At 44.7% G+C, this 16,055-nt stretch overlaps 1 long non-coding RNA gene across 1 annotated transcript; it reads right to left on the bottom strand.

Annotated features, from left to right (window-relative positions):
* Positions 1 to 12,713: 12,713 nt before the first annotated feature.
* LOC141009375 (uncharacterized) lies at positions 12,714 to 14,030 on the bottom strand. Its single transcript, XR_012180136.1, has 4 exons — positions 13,962 to 14,030; positions 13,666 to 13,837; positions 13,312 to 13,421; positions 12,714 to 12,816 (listed from the first exon to the last, which is right to left on the bottom strand). It is a non-coding gene; the product is annotated as an uncharacterized lncRNA (long non-coding RNA).
* Between the last annotated feature and the right edge of the window lie 2,025 nt (positions 14,031 to 16,055).

The following is a 16,055-nucleotide window of genomic DNA, read 5'->3' as shown; positions in this document are numbered from 1 at the left end:
GGTCGAGGGGGGTCAATTTAGCCTTTGACTCCACGAGCCGGGTCACAACACCCCCTGCAGTCTCCCAGCGCAGGTAGAGAACCGCCCCATATGAGTCACAGCTCCCATCGGAAAAGGTGATCCCCCAGGGTTTACCCAGCCAGCCGGAAGGCGTAATACTCCTGGGGAAAGTGATGGTACTCAGCTGGACATACTCTTTGAAGAGCTCGATCGCCCTCCCACGCAGCTCACCAGACAGTGGCTTGTCCCACGTATCCTTAGTCAATGTCCCGGCCTCTTGAAAGGCCCTCCTGACAAGAATGACGCCCTTCTGTTTCAGGGGCGTCGCCAGACCAAGGGGGTCATACAGCCCGGCCACCTGGCTCAGCAACATACGACGGGTAAGGGGATCCGGTGTCTTCTCCTCTATATCCTCCATGGTGAGGTCGAGCTCGGTGCGCATCTTTTTCTTCCTTGCAGAGAAATTAACGGCCACCATGAGGAAAAGTTTGTCCTCCCCCACATGGTAACCCACTCCCAGGGCCTTGTTGTCCTCATCACGTAACTGGTTGGGCAACACGATAGTCTCAGTTTTAGTGGGAACACCGCCTTGCCTCCCACTTTGGCCAGATTGCACCCACGGCTTAAGGTAAAACCCCCCGGTTGCAAGGATGGCCTCAACCCCCTGAAGGATCTCGCTCAGTCTTTGGGGGTCATTGTGGGACACCAGAATGTCGTCCACATAAGCGTTGTCTTCGATAACATGCCTTTCTTCCACTTTGTCGACGAACTGTGGCAGGTGGGCGGTCTCCCTCATGGCCACCTGGGCGATACAACCAGCCGGCTTATCGCCCATGTTCACACGTACCACGGCGTAGTCCTCAATGTCATCCGCCGGAGAGTCCCTCCACAGGAAGCGATGGACATGCACCTCCTGATCCTCCAACCACACGGAGTTGTACATCTTGGACACATCTCCAACCGCCGCGTGCTCCCCCTCCCGGAAACGGAGCAGGACCGCCCGGATGGGGTTCAAGACGTCTGGGCCCTTCAGCAAGATGCCATTCAGGCTAACACCCCTGAATTCCCGGCTGCTGTCCCAGACTAGTCTCACCGGGGTGGAGACAGAGTGTGGGTTGGGTGCTGTCAGGTGGTTCACCCACCACACAGCTCCATTCCAGCTGTCCAACGCAGCCCTGGAAAGCTTGATCGCGGCCCCCTTGGCTATCATGTCGTGCACCTGCCTCGTGTAAGCCTCCTTCCACTTCGGATCCCTCTCTAGGCGCTTCTCCGATTTCAGGAACGCCGCCTTGACAGCCTCGCGGTTGTTCGGCAGGGTAGCTGGGTTCTCCCTCCAGGGGTACCTGGCGTCCCAGTGGGGCTTGTCACTGTGTTTGTCGCTTAACTTGAAGGTCAGACCTCCCCTGATAACCTCTAACTCTCTCTCGTCAGCAAGTGACATCTCCTTCCCCCCAGGGGCACACTTTCCACACCGACACCCACCGCACACAGGGTCACAGGCGGCCCCGATGCTGTCCCACTGCACCCACTTGACGATCTCAGCATTGCATGCAGCCGTGGTTCCGACTTCCACGCTGCTCTTTAACTTGGGGCAGTAGTTATGGAGGACCTCGACTCTCCTGGACTCCGCCCTCATGGAGCATGCAAAGTGGGTCGATGAGTGGCGCGCGGTCACCTCAATGTCCTCAAAAAGGTCCGGGTGCACGCCACTGACGGTCTTTCCGAGTGGACCATCCCACAACACCAGATCGCCGCACCTCATCATCCGCTGGGGGGCAAGGCGACCTTCCCGGGTACTGATAACTTTCTCCGGGCGGGTCAGCTGCCCTGGTTTGACAACACCTGGGAAGAATTTCTCCAGGCGCTCCGAGTCCACTGTATGGTCCACTCTGGCGATCTCCTCTAGTCCATAGCAGAGCATCTCATGGAGCCGCCATGTCCCCTTTTTTGTGGCTACTTTTATGCTCACACAGTACCTCTTTGTCTCAACCCTCGCCTCCATACCACCCACACCGTATACGACCAGTGTGACTTGCTCACCTGACAATCCAAGCCTCTCTGCTGCTTGGTGAGTGATATAGTTGGTATCGGAGGCTAAATCGATTAGGGCTCCGACCCAGTCTCCTCTCTTGGTCGTGACCTCCACCAACATCATGAGGACCGGGTGCTCCTCCGGTCCACCCTTATCCACCAGATCTTTGCCAGCACATATTGTTGAGGACACCTTATTTGTGCAGGCCTTACGAACGGCCTCCAGCTGCTCCGGGGTCAGACCTAGACTAGCAAACAAAGTCTCTTGTTCTTCGGTTGGACCACGGGGTTCTCTCCTCTTTTCCCCCTTGGTCTCTCCCCTAGTGGTGTCCTTTTTGGCTGGTGATTTGAGGCACAGGAAGAAGTGGTGATCTGGAGGGGCGTCACCTCTTTTACATTCGTCATTGCGACACAGAAAGTTTTTATTGCACGGACTGTCTTTCCCATGGAGATCCAAGCATTTGGGGCAGGCTTTTATCTTTTTCACCTGAGCCCTCCGCTCTGATGGGTTGGCTTTCTTAAATGTCTTACAGTGGTATAAACGTCCAGTATGCCCCTCTTCACCACACATACAGCAAGGATCTTGCGCTGATTCTCCTCTCGCCTCACTTGCCGTGGCCTTGGTAAATGAACGTCTCTCCTGCCTTCGGTCCCCTGGTCTTTCCTTTGGCTTTTCGCGAGGGCTCGGTTCACCTGCTCTGGCAGAGTTTGGTCGTCTGGTGATCTGTAACTGCTCCAGTTGCACCAGAACCGTCTTCTGATCTCTCAGGAACTGCCATAGTTTGTCAAACCGGTTACGTGGGTTGACATTGCTGGCCGCGTCGCACCGGTACAAAAGCCACCTTTCTTTCATACTATCCGGCAGCTTACTTTCAAGTGACCGGATCACCAGCTGGTTTTTTATGGCGTCCTCACAACCCAAGTCTATAAGGTCCAACAGCGCCCTTTCCACCGCTTGGATCAGCTGCAAAGCCTCCCTTGGTTGGTTGTTGCGCACAGCTGGTAAATCCTGTAGCTCCAGTACAATGTCGTCCGCTATTTGCGACATGTCCCCATAACAGTCCTCCAAAACCCGGAAGACCTCCTCCGCAGTACGGCAATGAGACAGCCTGAGCTCGCGTTTTACAGCATCAACGATGCTGTCCAGCAGGTGAAAGAGCCTACACTCCGGGGAGCCTGTGGGTTCAGCTAATGCCTGAAGGGTCCCCCAGTTACTCTTCCATCGCCAATAGCTTCTCCTGTCTCCAGAGAACTTTGGTAGGCATAGGGGTGCAAGCGCAATCCTGGGCCCGATTAACCCCTGAGAAGTGGCAGACATGCTCCGTCCTGCCCCAACACTATCCGGTAGTACAGCGTGCGCTCCTCGCTGCTGCCGCGGTGTGCTAGAGAAGCCAGGGTCAAATGTTGGGCTCATGGACCACTGTGGTGGATGCCTCTGCGGTGGCGCTTGTGGAGACCCCGACGGGGGGCCCGTGCCTTGTGCCCCATCAGGATGGTCCACATTATCATCCAGTGCACTGCCAGTCGCAGCAGCGGTTGGGTTGGTGGCTGGGCCTGCACTCGCACTTTGCATCCCATCATCCTGTGCCGTGCCTTGTCCATCGTCTCTGCCATCAACATCCTCCTCGTCCTCTTCACCGCTTGCCAGGACACCAAGGTCGCCATGTGCTGACCCTTTGCTTTGGCGCATGTAGTTAGTCAGTGCAACTATAGTCATTCTTCTCTTCTCCTTGTAGTCTTTAAGGCAGGCCCGCATGTCATCCACCTCTTTTTCCAGGACGTAGCGGTCCCAGTCCTGCACGAACTCCTCCAGTGCTACGACTCTGCTCTCTAATGCTGTGTGCATTAAATCATACTGCTCATGGGTCAAGTGGCCCGACTGGAGCGCTTCAGCCTGACCAAACACGTCTTTGAGGTCTGCCTTCAGACTGCCAAATTGACCCGATGCATAGCGGGACCACAATGTCTTTTTTACCTTCATCTCTGTGTCTTGATACTTTGCGCGGCAATCATGCAGCCTTTTCTTCACATCAGCTACATCCATTTTGTATCCACTTGCGTCTTCCTCTTCCATAACAGCAATATAATCAAAACTGCAATCACAGATCTCTTCATAACTGCCCTTGAGTGCCCTCAGTTCAAGTTTGAGGTCATGTTCATTTAAAAGGTCCACGTTAAAATCAATGGCATTTGCCCTCCTATTAAAAACCCCTTGTGCATAGGAACGCTTTTTCTTTAATTCTCCACAGTCCGCCATGGTGACTTTTATTGTCCCACTCTTTCACTTTGTTTTGATGACGTACTTCCGGTCCCCGTACCTGTACCAAGATGGCGGCGACCCACTTCCGTTAGCTTAGCGGCAAGCTAATGAGCTAACACAGCGCATTTGCGGCGATCGGCTTATCCTATGCCGTCGCGCTAAACAGTCACAATGAAAGTCACTCTAGCACAGTCACGGACCAAGCAAGGGCTTAATTTGAGTCCGAGGCGTTGTCGATCGGCCGGGACGCTCCGCCGGGTTTCTTCCGCCCGTTAGCCTCCTGCAGTTCGTTGTAGTTGACACTGTCCGACCTCCGCTTCTCCGTCACGGGGCTGGCTGCAGTGTTGATTACTGTACGGTTTTATCAAACCAACTACCTTGATCCAATAACTCCCACCGTAAAGGGTGCTTTAACTGATGAACAGTGTCACACTCAAGCACAGACAACCGATTACTATCTTTCCCGTGTTTATTTTCACATGAGCATTCCTGCTACATACATGCCATGCTAACTAGCACCTGAACGGTAACCGTGCCGTTTGCCAGGTAATCAACAGCTCAGCTTCACCAGTCAAAACAACGGCATCAATATAAAAGAAGATCCGGCAGGTTATTACATCCGCCCCAAATAACCTACAGGGGGAGTTGCTACCACAAGAGGTCGCTATGAAATTAACAAATGTGGGACAACTTCACATTAATTGTGATGGTTAGTTACCGTATTTCCTCAATAAATGACGGAAATGAAGACGACCACCATCCTCTGCTTCAGAGAGACAGACTGCACCACCGGACTGCAGGTCTCTGCTCCGTGTCGCGGCAAACCCATGGATCTAACGCTGACTTTTAACTACTGTATGATCATTTGTATGATGTTCATTGTAAAAGACATATAAAACAGTGCATGTTTTTATTTACAATTAATTATATATTCTAATCCATATTATTATTATTATTAGTAGTAGTAGTATCATTATTCTATTTTGTTGTTTCGAATCTTTATCATATAACTTTGTTGTCATAACTACAGATATAATGGGAGAAAGTTAACTGTCATAGAGAGTACACGAAAAGGAAGCAAGGAGTGTGCTTTGCTACATATATTTCAATATCTTGTGAGCTCCCTGCCAAAATGGCAACAAGGTATCGTTTGTTGTGTCTTCTGATGTTTTAGTGATAGTGACTGTAAAGTTATTGTATTGTTATTGTTATTGTATTGTTATGAATTTGTATATAGCTACATTTATTGATTTGTATATATTTTGTGTTCACGTAACAGCTCTTACGGTGTTGATGTTGGCAAGGACGATGGAACGATATATTAAAAGAGCTGAAAACTAACGGCGCCTCATCAATACTTGTAAAGCAAAAAAACATGAATTGACTGGGGATTGATACATAGTTAAAAGCCAGCGTTAGATCCATGGGTTTGCCACCACTATGACAGCTACTGAAACCATCGAAACGTAAACATACAGTTCCACCTGATGATAAAAAACGGCTTCCATTGTGTGAAGTTGGGAGAAAGGTGGATAGAGAAATACCAAGAGAGAACGAATGGAACCCTTCTGACTCAACATCACTAATAAGCAAGGTTGTTACTTACCGGTAAATCTTCAGGTGTCGCCATTACTGCTCTTCTTCTTCTTCTTCTTCTTCCAATTTGCCTCTGCTACCACTGAGCTTCCTGTCTGTGACGGAAGCTGTCATCAGCAGAAAACTGAAAAGGCACCCACGTGGGGGGCTGGAAAATGACCAATTATAAGAGGGCCGGGGTCAGCCTTGGTCTCAACCCCCAAAGTGTCAAAAGTCCTTGCTTCCAGTGAGCAGAGCTCCACAGCAGAGCACAGGGGAGAGAGAGAGCGAGCCAGCGCACGCAAAGCAGCTGCACAGTGTTGTTGTGCATGTCGCTGTCGTTTTTTACTCGCTCGCACCTGCCTCTGCTTCACTCTGTTGCTGAATATGCGCGCAAAGATCAAACAAGTGCGCGTGGCAGTTGAAATCTGCGCGTGTGCAGATGTGTTATCGCTCGCGCGACTTTTGACTCAAATATAACGCCATAAGCCCGGTTCTTGTCCTCTGTCTTACGAGCTTAAGGTATACTGTTTAACAGTTATGTATAAGATACTATATTACTTATAGACTGCCATACCCAATATCATTCAAGTCCTGACATTTGTGGACATACTGCAACAGTTATGAATCTGAAAGGATAGCTTCACCAAAATGTGCACAGCTGGCACGGGTGTTTTTCGTGTTGTTTATTCATAACGTACCTGGTGTTTAAAGACCTTAAGGCTGATGTAACATCATGTTGAAACTAGGGATGCACCGATTGTGAAATTCTGGGCCGATGCCGATGCCGATGTTTAAAATAACAACATGGCCGATGGCCGATGGCCGATGCCGATGTTTTTTCTTTTTGTTATTTATTTCGTTTTTGGTGCCACAGAAACATTACTGAACTATTTTAAATGTCTTTCAGCTCTTCATCATACTATTAATTAGCACAAATTAAATGAGACAAATTTATGAAACAAAAACAACCTTTAATATCAATTTTTAGTTGACATTAACCTTACGGTAATTAACATGACAAGTTCTTTTCTGAAAAATAGCCCAAAAGCCCTCTTAGACTGTTGACTAATCAGTGAAAATATTTATTCAGCACTTACATTGCCCAACAAAATTATTTGAGTGGTTCTAGCCTGAGGAACACAAACTTAGTCAAGGAGTTTTTTTTTCAGTACCTACATTGCCCAGAAAAAAATATTTGTCAAAAATAAAATGTACATCAAGTGTAAATGTAAAAACAATTGGAAAATAAATAAAATATGTTATTAATAAATACAAACATAAATAAATAGGGCTATGTTTTTCACCTTGTGTATTTTTCATACAGAATAAAACATTACAGTGTTTCAGAACTTATGGGCTGGAACATGGGGCATATTTATGAAACAAAACTGGCCTCTAGGGAAAAACAGTCCCATACAGTGGGCCTCCTCTTCATTAATGTGTATCTCTCACCTACTTCTTAGTAAGATGCATGTTTTTCTTTACAAAGATAAGCATCTCTGCCTTGTCGCAGCAAAGTCTATTTCTTTTTTCATCCAAGATATGAGACACAGAGCTGAACAGCCGCTCACTGTCTGTGCTTGTGCATGGTGCACAGAGGTATTTGCGTGCCATTTGTGCCAGTCCTGGAAAACGCAGGTGATTATTTCTCCAAAAGCCGAGTGCAGTCTCACCTCTGGGAATGGGGGCCTCTGCCAAGAATATATCAAGTTGTTGGGATACAGAGGTACTTGGCCTCTCTGGCCCATTCTCCTCCAGAATCTCCTCGAACATATCATGCAGGGAGGGTCCTGCTCCGCTGGGTCGTTGCCTCTTGCGCTGCAGGTGTGCGCTCTCTCCATCGCGCGTCTCATCCTCGGCACCGGCAGCAGGCAACAGGTGCGCATGAAGTATTGCTCGTGCGCGTTGTTTAACATCCTCATCAAAGTAGCGATCTTTGTATCTGGCATCCAACAAGGTAGCAATACAGAACATGGGATCACACTCGATTTGATCGAAGCGTTTATTTACAGCATCCAGTAATGCGGTCTTTGTTGTTTTAACGCCGTGGTCGGTGTCAGTCTGCTTGCTCAGAAGACGTCTCAGGGCTCTCACAGAGGGAATGACGTCGGCAGCTGATGCCTCTGATGAGCTAACTTCTCTGGTCAACTGTTCAAACGGGGAGAGCAGTGTTATAAAGTTTTCAATTAATTGCCACTGCTGCGCGCTGAGGGTGGCGGGGAGGTCGTAGTCTGCGGCATATGTAGCAAGTGTGCGCTTTTGTTCAAGCATGCTCTCCAACATGTAAAATGTACTATTCCAACGAGTGGATATATCCTGCTGTAGCCTTTTTGGTTTCATCCCCAACTGGATCTGCACAGCCTGGAGACGCGAATAGGCGAGGGGTGAGTGTTTAAAGTGGCCGACGATTTTTCGGCAAATAGCCACAACATCTGTAATGCTGCGCTGGCTAAAAACACCATCATGGACCGCAAGTTGCAGAGTATGTGCCATGCAGCCAAAACTAGCCAGACCACTGTCCATCATAGCTTTCGACATATTCCTAGCATTATCTCTTACCACAGCATGCACTTTGGTCTTGTCAATGCCCCAAGCCTGGAACATTTTTTCAAACGCATCCGAGATGGCAGCTGCGGAGTGTGAGCCCGTGAACTCTTGCGAGTGCAGCACTGCTTTTATCAGGTTGAAGTCCTTGTCAATCCACTGTGCCGTGAGGCTAAGCATGCTCACGGGGCTGACATCTGAACTCCATATATCAGTGGTAAAACTGATTGCAGTGATGTCACGGGCCAGTAGCTCATGAATGTGTGTGGCCACAATGTTGTGGATTTCTGGGAGACAGACCTCGGCGAAGTGACGTCGGCTAGGCACCTTATAGCGTGGCTCCATAAACTGCATCAGACTCCGAAACCCCACGTCCTCTACTACGGAGAAAGGTTGGTCATCTAGAGCGATGAACTCCATCACCTTCTTTGTTATTTGTTTTGCTCTAGCGCTGTCTGGAGCCAGTTCTTTTACTCTCTCAAAGGCCGTGTCAATTAAAGTCTGAGTCTTGCCGGCGGTGGCTGTTTTCGCTTTCTTGGCAGCTTCATTTTTCCGTTTGTGGTCAGCTTGCAGATACTCCTTGTACACCGCTGCGTGCCGGCTTTTCAAATGTCCAATTAAATTTGATGTGTTAAACGACTTTCTGTCGGTCCCACCTCTTGAAATATTAGTTTTACACGCATTGCAAACAGCATGACGGGGATCGTCCTCCGACACAGTGTAATATTCCCACACGGTCGCCATCTTCTTTTACCTGACTAAGAAAAGTGTGGCGTTGGCGCCCTTTTGTGGGCATAGTTATGTCCCCCCCCCCCAAAAAGGAAAATAGAAAGGTTCCTCCCGAGCACAGCGTTCATGCGACATTTAAATCAACATAAACATCGGCCACTGCCATCGGTGAATGTAATCTTTTTTTGCCGATGGCCGATGGCAGTTAATTAGCCGACCATCGGCCGATGCCGATGGTCGGCCGATGCATCGGTGCATCCCTAGTTGAAACGATCGGTAACATTACAGCATTTACAGCAACTACTGTTAATTAGCTAACTATTCACCTTGTGAAGTGAATTCAGTTCAATTCAAAAGGCTTTACTGGCATGAACGTTTCAACAACAATGTTGCCAAAGCATCAAAATACAAGTTGTCCTAAATTTATATATCTTTTCCAGAATATCCCTGTATTCATTTCCAAAAAGAAGTTTAACTCTCTTGATAAGATATTTTCTAATTTCATCTGGGACGGCAAGCAGCCTCGGATTGGTAGGGCCTTTTTACAAAGACCCAAAACATCGGGAGGGATGTCCATGCCCAACCTCCTCTACTATTACTGGGCTAGCAATATTCAGAAAGTTATTACACATGTCCAAAGCAATCCTTCTGAGCAGGCGCCGGATTGGGTACAGATGGAAGCACATGGTCTCCCTTTCCACTCTTTAGTTACTTCCCCTTTACCTCTAGCAATTCCTACGTCATACATTAATCCAGTCGTAGCTCATACACTTAAAATTTGGTCACAGTTTCGGAAGCAATTCGGCCTGCAAAAAGCCTCCTTAATGGCACCCATTGCGTCAAACCATCTCTTTACACCAGCCCAGTTGGATCTGTCTTTTCGCGCTTGGCACAGGAACGGAATACAAGTTGTTAAAGATTTATATATTGATGGGGTATTTGCATCATTCGCCCAGCTGGTAGGAAAATTTGGCTTACCCCAGTCACATCATTTCCGCTTTTTTCAGATTAGGGACTTTGTCCGAAAGGGTTACCACCCTTTCCCTGAGCTGCCTCCAGAGACAGCCCTGGATACTCTCCTAGCCACAAAGACAAGTCTTAAGGGCGCCATCACAAGGATATATAATACATTAACTAACATAAATCCTCAGCCCACTACAAATATTAGGACTCTCTGGGAGGAGGATCTTGGCACACCTCTCTCCAATGATGTGTGGGAGTCAGTCCTAAAGCAAGTACACTCATCTTCCTCTTGTAGTAGATATGGCCTTATACAATTTAAAATCGTTCACCGTGTTCACTTAACCAAGGCCAAACTGGCTAGGATTTATCCCAGCACTGACCCTACATGTGACCGGTGCAAACATGCACCGGCGACCTTAATACATATGTTTTGGACATGTTCCACTCTTCGCACATTCTGGCTTGCAATATTTAATTCCTTGAGTGAGGTTTTTAGTATGGTTATTGATCCGCATCCCTTAATAGCTTTATTTGGTGTAAGACCCGGGGACTGTGTCTGGCCATTAACTATGTACAATGTGGTGGCTTTCACTACTTTACTTGCCCGTCGCCAAATACTGTTAAATTGGAAGAGCTCCAAACCCCCATCCCATGCCAGATGGATCAGGGACATTATGTTTCACCTTAAGTTGGAAAAGATTAAATTCACCCTGAGAGGTAATAAGGACAAGTTTCACAAGGTCTGGATGCCTTTTCTGATTTATTTTGATAACATGACTGATGTGACAAACTGGGACTAGTAGAGGATATCTCTGCACTTGTAGGTGAAAACTGGTAACTTAAATCATTGCTGTTTTTTTTTTTTTTTCTTCTTCCCCTTATCACATTATTTTCTCTGTTGCATTTTCTTTTCCCTTAGAGGATTTGGGACAATGGGGTGGCGGGGGGGGGGGGGGGGGGGGGGTGGCGGGGTTAATGTGTACATTTACTGAATCTGTGATTTGTATGTGTTTAATTAAAAATGCCAATAAACAGATTTAACAAAAAAAAAAAAAAATACAAGTTGTCCAAATATTTGGACAGTACACAATAACAGTAATATGAACATTAATACAACATTAAGATTGATATGTATTGTATACAGTATCCTATGCATGTATGTATATTTGAGTTGAACTTGTTAAACTAAATGTTCTCTCCCTTTCTCTCACTAACTTTACAATATTATTGTAATAACTACTATCTCTCTGTCTCTGTCCCTACCCCATCTCTCCCCCTCTTTATCTTATGTTTTTGATGAATAATGGACTTGTGTTATTCTCAAGAAAGTAATGAAGATGCCAGCCAAAGAGAAGAGCAGAGAACAGAACCTTTCACCTTGCCACAGGTTAGACAAAACTACAGTATACACATTTATGAAGTTAATTACATAATTTGGTACACAGTAAAATTGGTTGAGTAAATTTTACTCAAATTGAATAAAATTTTACTCTAAAAAAGACAACATTTGGTCCCAGTCTGAATGGAGTAAAATTTACTCTCATGGCAGAGTTAAACTTTCAGAGTTAAATTTACTCTATTTAGTGCAAATACTTTACATAATAATTCACTCCATTTAGTATAAAATAAAAACTCCTCTACCCTAGTATAGAACTGAATTTTACTCTTTACAGAAGTGAATTTTACTCAAAATAGAATTAAATTTTATTATAAATAGAACTGAATTTTATTCAAAATAGAATTAAATTTCTCCCACTGGTGGGTCAGGAAATTTTTATTTTTTATTTTTTCTTGCTTACTTTATCTTTGTAGGTCGACTTATCTCCTGTCCCCTACTTCCCCTCTTTCTGTTTACTTATGTGTACAATATATATGTATATATTTTTTTTCTTTTTCTTTTCCTTTAAAGAATCTTTAATGACAGGGCGATGGCACTATGTTTGTAATATAATGTTCAAAAAAAAGTTTGTCACAAAAAAAATAGAATTAAATTTTATCATAAATAGAATTGAATTTTATTCAAAATAGAAATACATTTTATTATAAATAGAATTTTATTCAAAATAGAGTTAAATTTTACTATAAATAGAACTGAATTTTACTCCAAATAAAATTTATGATGAATTGAATTTGACTCTAAATAGAATTTAACTTTATTATAAATATAACTGAATTTCACTCACTATATAACTTCTTACACTCAGTCATTATACACTGCAAGGTTTTTAAAGGTAAAATAAATAGATCAGAAACCAGAGCAAAGACCGTGGATCACTTTCAAGTGCTTTGTCAGGGAATTAGCATTTGCCTGAGAGCTCTTACAAATAAAACAGAACATTTCAGATCACCTTAATTCTGTAGTGAAGCCCTCACAGAAAAAAAAGACAATCTACTCAACGCAGCATCCGAGCCCTCAACTCTGCAACTCTAGGATTCACCTTGGTTGTATCAATATCGATTTCATAAATGGTTGTCTGCAGGAAGTTGTACACATTGACCAGATCGTGGTTGTATGAAGTACCAAAGACAAAGTGAGCTTTGAAAAGCTCATCAAAACAGGCGAGAGAGCCGGATGATTTACAAGGTATTGCATGTTTGTCAATGACAATAAAGTACTTGTGAATCACACTCCTCTGAGTTCCCACTGCAAGCAGGTATGGTTGAAGGCTTTCTGTGATGCCATCGAGATGCCCCTGGATGCTGGTCCCCGTCTGTGACACAAAGAGTTTCATTAGTCTGCTGTTAAAATGAACCATCTGAAAATAGTTGGAAAAAACATCTAAAAAAAAAAAAACATACAGATAACATGACATGATTAGACTTGTTAGGATTAGGGACAAAACTACTAGCTAGTTGCATTTCTAGTTGCAATAAAATGAACGTTTGGAATGACTTTTGTATCTTTTATTCACTATAATAGTTCATGATTCACAATTCATATGGAAGTGTTTAAAAATAAAGTTAATGTATTACACAAGTTTTCATTTGTAATGTTGCACATTCAGACCACAAGGTGGCATTAGTGTTGTGTCAACTTAAGTGAGAAAAGGTCAAAGTTTAGAACTGAAGAAAAAATAAGTGTTGGCTATAGGAAGAGAGAGAAATGTTGATATATGCAAATTATGATTGTTCATCCAGTAAAAAACTACAAAAATACAACATGTAGCGTGATATAGCTAGTGATGTTTCCTGTATTGCAGCCTTACCTTGATGAACTTCACAAGATTCTCACATGCTTGTCTGGCGGAGAGCTTTCCTGGTCTCTTGCGGCCATGAGGTGACGGTGGCAGCAGGTGTACAAGGATCAGGTCCCATCCTGAAAGAACAAGTAATAAAGAAAAAAACAAAAAAACACTTCCATAATAAAGTTTAATACAAAAAACAAATCACTACTTGCTGTACCGAAAATGGTAAGCAGGTGGCAGTGTTGCACTTCTTATGCTCCCATTTATACAAAATACAATGAAATTAACTACATCAAGTGCTCTTTCCTAAAACATTAAATCTTATCACAACCAAACCAGAACAACAACAATATAATGCATTTATTTTTGCCTCACCACTTTCCACTTCTGCTGTGGATTCCGCATTCTGAATGAGGTACTGAAGGTCATCTGACTGTGTGAGACCACAGCTTTGCTCGAGGACTTTTTTCTTGTATGTAGTGGGCCACTTCTCCAGGAACTTTGCAGAGATGGCATCATCAAACAGCAAAGTAAAATCTTGCTCAATCTGTAGAATAGATGAGGTCAAGTTGTTAAATCTCCTTAACTCATACAATTTTAATAGTCACTTTTTTCCAACATGCAAGTCAATTTTTACAAGTTACAATGAAGGTAGTTTAAGATCAACGTACTAATACTTCTATGTCCAGGAATCTCGGGAAGGCCAGAAAGATGTCAGAGGACTTCACTGGATCATGAATGATATTTCGGCGATAGTTGAAGGTCTGCCTCATCTTAGTCATAACAATTCCTTCATCAGCTGTATGCTTCATCAGTGCAAAGGCCTCAGAGCACAAGATGTCTGTCATTAGGTGACTGTCCTCTCTCAAGTCTCGATCAGCTGTTGGGCACCCTGTAACAGTGGATATGGACATGACAGTGTCCTAGGATTTAATAAATAAGGCTTGGGAACTCTGCCAGGTTTTTCATGTGTACAGTTTGGTTCCAGGTAACAATAACACATACCTGTTTGTGTTTTTGACAGTATCATGGCCTTCTTTTGTCCACCAGAAGCTTCCTTTTGGACAAACTTCAGTCTCCAAGCCAGATACTCCCATCTTCTGCATTGTAATAATGCTCCTAAAAGGTGTTATTCAAAATGAAATATTTTGAATATGTTTAAATCAGCAGGAGAAAATATCTTCACACTTTTAATCTTAAAACTTCAGCAGCTGAGCTGAACTTGCTCAGGACTGGAGTACTAAACTAAAAAAGGGTTTTAAACTCAAAGTCAGGAAAGGGTTTTAAAGTAAGAGTTAGGGAAAGATGGCAGAGATGGTGGACATGCATAAATGTTAGTATCTTTAGTTTTACTCAAACCATAGCCAAGCAAAAAAATCTAGATATACATCATGCCTGAAAAATGTCTTGAGTTTAGAAGTGAAGAGTAAATGCTGAATTTATTGTTTTCTGTACTTACATAACCCAACTTGCTCCTTGGATCAGCCAGGTATGGAAACAAGCTGATGATCCCCTTTGCGTAATCCTCTTTGACACGCCTTGAAGGACTTGTCCTACACAGATAGACACTATGAGCACCGTTGGAAGTATTGGAGTTAGGGCTGGGCGATAAAACGATAATGATAATTATCAATGAAAACTTTTCCTCGATAGAGATATGAAACATGGTCGATATAATTTTCGATAGATTACATTTGTCCATATTTTGACAGACAATACGAATAGCCAATGACAACGAGAGTTGCACCGCACTGAACCAATCACGTGGCTGGAATAGAGCCATGCCAGCAGCTAGTCGCGGCGTGTTTGTTTGTGCTGCTGCAGCAGTTTAAAAAAAAGAAAATGAGTGCTCCGACGAAGGAAATGACGGAAGCCTAAGACGTAAGGGATGACATCGTTGACAAGAAGGGCCCGAAAAGTTCGGTGGTGTGGAGGCATTTTGGTTTTTTAAAGTCCGACACGAAACAGAGCAGTGTGCACTGCAAATTATGTCAAGCACATGTTCCGACAAAGACGGGGAATACCACTAATCTTTTCCATCACCTGAAGCAGCGCCACCCGCTTGAGCACGGAGAACTTTTACAAACACAGCCCGGAACAAGTACTAGTCTTCCCCCCAAAACAACGCCTGTGCAGCAGCAACAGAAGACCATAGAGTCTCCTTTATCCAGTGTCATACCTTATGACAAAAAATCAAAGAGACACCGTGATATAACAAATGCAGTAGCTTATTGTATTGCAAAAGACATGCTACCAATAAGCACAGTGGAAAATAAGGGGTTCAAGTGGATGCTAAAAGTTGTGGACCCTCGTTACAAACTACCTGGGCGTAAACATTTCTCCCACACCACACTCCCACAGATGTATAATGAGTGTAGAGAGAGAGTCGAGAAAGAACTGCAAAATGTAGCACACTTTGCTACCACGTCAGATATGTGGTCCAGTCGCACATCTGAGCCATACATGAGCCTCACTGCCCACTTCATAGACAAAGACTGGAATCTGATAAGCAAATGCCTTCAAACGGTGTACTTTCCGGAAGACCATACAGGTGAAATAATTGCTGCAGGACTGTCAGAAGCACTTGCATCCTGGGGCTTGAGTGAAGACAAACAAGTCTGCATCACAACAGACAGTGGGACGAATATAGTCAAGGCCACATCCCTCAACAACTGGACTCGGCTGCAATGCTTTGGGCATCGACTTCACTCAGCTGTTGGTAAGCCCCCCTCTGCTGTATATATCCCTGCCTCTGCTGAAATAAT

This window comes from Pagrus major, chromosome 2, assembly GCF_040436345.1.
Source record: "Pagrus major chromosome 2, Pma_NU_1.0".
In the NCBI taxonomy this organism is placed as follows: domain Eukaryota; kingdom Metazoa; phylum Chordata; class Actinopteri; order Spariformes; family Sparidae; genus Pagrus; species Pagrus major.
This window is presented reverse-complemented; position numbering and strand designations above follow the sequence as displayed.